Here is a 3,427-nt window from a genome sequence, read left to right as displayed (position 1 = left end):
ACCATTTCGTGTCTTTTGCGAGAAATGCTTAGTGAAGAGAGAGCTCTTCCCGTTGACCCTTTTTCTTTTTTTTCTTCTTCTTTTTTACAGATGGTTCACACCAAGAACGACAGTTATAACGATAAGTTATAACGATAACTAGCGCCATCCACACCAACGGACGATACTCTTGTTTATAATAAGCGCGCGCTGAATCTTTAAATCCTCGCGTGCTTTAAAGGTGGATTCTGATTGGCTTTCATGGTATATCGTTGAAAAAAAAACCGACTGTAGACCTTTTTGTAATAAATAAATAAAATAGAACTTTTATGATAGGTTTCAAATTATGTATTGTCCTTGATGTGAAAATGCCTGTAAAATAGTTTTAACAGTAGTTTTCATTTATTTGCTGCTACCTCAAACAAAATATGAATATCTTTTAAAGTTTTGAAGTCATATTTGTGACAACTTGGTTATTTCTTAGAAGCGTTGTTGCTTGGTAACTTGTAAACAGATGGACTGGTAAAGCTATGCACACGCTTGTACATCTGGGCTCACGGTTATTTATTTATTTATTCAATTTTATTTTATTTACTTGTGATAAATGCCGGGCATCAGCAGTATTTTCTGCCATTTTCATTACAAAGCCTTATTTTAAAACGTTGCCTAACACTCCATACATTCAGCTGTTTTATGCAAATGAGCAGCCTGCACAGTTCCAGAATTTTCTATCAGGCTGATATCGGGCAGCCTAGGGTCCTGAAACAGCCATTTCAACTTGTTTACTTATTGAACAGAGGAGGTCAGTGAGAAGATGCAAAAGATTATAAAGCTGATCGGACCTAAATATGTCTCAATTGCCAGAACGTGGTATGTTCATCCTTGATTTATTGAAGAATCAAGTAGATGTTAACTTAAGACTAAGAGTCGAGCAGCTCCTCTGCCATTTAGCATCCACTGTAATAATTCTGGAATAGCATAGTCATTTATTAGTAATAATTTCTTTTTGAAATACTTTGTTTCGGTCCTTGCAATCCAGGGTTCCCACGCTGGTCAGGTGGGGTACAGTTGGTGGAGTGGCTGTTGTCTATTTCACAGACTGGCGACTGATTCTGGATTATGTTCCCTATATTAGAGGGAAATTCAAGAGGGATGATGATGACTAGTTGTCCAACTCCTCATCATGGATCTGCAGAAAACGGCTGTGTATTCCCACCGGAAACAAATAGCTTATGCGTTGATCCGCCAGTAGGCGGCGCTGGTGATGCGACGTAAAGACTCAAGAAGATTGTCACTTTAAGATTTAATTTTATACACAGATACGTTTGAATAATGTTTTACTGTGGTTGGGTTAAATTGGATGTTGACGTGACTGCAAACAACTAGCATGTCTTGCTTGCTTTCTGTCTGTACAGGGCTGATACTTGGGAATGGGAGATGATTGTTTCAAGGCTTGACACATCACTCAGTTTGAATTTGCACATAAAATATGTTGTATTTACTTAGTGTTAATTTTGTCACTTTTGTGAATAAATTATTTTTCTATGCATGCGTCATAAATGTTTTTGACTATAACCAGATGGCACAGGTACATCTCTAAGATGTCTGCTAAAGAGCACCTAGTCTGGAAAACATTTGTTGTGTACAAACATCTGATAAACGTCTTAGAAAAATATATTTTACATAAATTCTAAATCGTAAACATTTTAACACTCATGTGTTGCTCATTCATTTTCATTAACCCCAAATATTTAGAGAGTGATTATATAAAAAATATACATTTTCAATAATACAAATTATACACCTTTTTTTTAATTTATTTTTTTAGGTTACTTCTCATCTATATTTATGCTGTGTTTTGAGGGATATGAAGTACTTTACCTATTTACCGCAAAATTCCTCATAGGCTATACACCATTAGCATGCATATCAAATTTCATTTTTATGAAAACACTTCAATGATGATTGGTTAAATGTGAGTTGTTTCTGGATATTGATAGGTGTTAGGGGCAGAATTCTGCCAGCTACTAGTTAGAGAAAAATCTGTAGGAAATAGAGTTTTAGAAACAAAAGTGTAATTACCAAATACTTCCAGCCAAGACCCATAGAGATCTATTCATTTTATTATATATAATATATTATATATACATATATATTTTTTATTTTATTATATATTCTGGATGTGGCTAACAGCTGTATGATGCATCCAAAAAGGACACTTCAAAAAAACAACAAAAAATTAAAAAATTTGACAAAAATACTGATAATATATATATATATATATATATATATATATATATATATATATATATATATATATATATATATATATATATATATATATATATATATATATATATAAGGACACTTAAAAAACAAACAAAAAATATATATATAAGTAAATCAGTATTTTTGTCAAATTTTTGAAATTTTTGTTGTTTTTTTGAAGTGTCCTTTTTTTGCAATAATGCCTTGATTGTAATACAATCAAGACTTGATTGTAATCACATATTATTTATTATAATAATCCAAATGTATCAACTTTAGAATAAGAAATACATTTTAGAAAAGTAAATAACACCAACAAAAAAAAAAATCAGCAATAAGCATATAGTATGAACAGGAGTGAAGTGAACAAACGTGTGTGTGTGAGATATAGTTCCTTTATGTGTACATTTTTTCATATTTATGCTGGATTTATCATTATTATTATTATTTGTTTGTTTTTTGACAAATGAAAAATAAAAACCCAACACACAGAGTATAAATTTTTCCTACATTATCTATCTATAAACAAAAAAAAGGGCTTGATTCTGTTGTTCTGAGGATATGTGTGTGTGCACACATCACACACATACCATCAGAACAACAGAATCAAGCATTTTTTTGTTTATAGATAGATAATGTAGAAAAAAGTGACAAAATCTTATGCAACTGAGATGAAGGATGAAGGGAAACATGGTTCCCTTCATCTCAGTTGCATAAGATTTTTAACTAAGGAAAAGTCATACTGACCCCAAACACCATGTCTATTTAACATCGGACAGGAAACATGACATATGGCAAATGAGCAAAAACTAAACAATATCTTGCAGATGTAAATGCACACATAGACACCTACATGATGAAGTCATAATTCTGACTTTTTTCTGGCAATAAATGTGATCATTTTGTCTGATATTCCTTAATAAATTGTAAACCAGATTCCATGTTGATGGAAAACAACCCATTTATTTAAGACTTAGGAGAAGGCCTTTTTCTTTCTCTCTTTTTTCTTTGTTGCTTTCTTGTCCATACAAAATGTTACCATGGTAACCATAGTTTCCGCCAAAAAAGCCCCTTAAGACTTCTCCTGAAATCCTCAAAAGAAAAGCCCCGCAGAACCTGCACACGTATTCATTTCCAGCACAATCCCACAGGATTTTCGTGATCATTTTTTGTGGGGGAT

This window comes from Scardinius erythrophthalmus, assembly GCF_964197995.2.
Source record: "Scardinius erythrophthalmus genome assembly, chromosome: 14".
NCBI lineage: Eukaryota > Metazoa > Chordata > Actinopteri > Cypriniformes > Leuciscidae > Scardinius > Scardinius erythrophthalmus.
The sequence above is the reverse complement of the archived record's forward strand: the minus strand, read 5'-3'. Positions refer to the sequence as shown.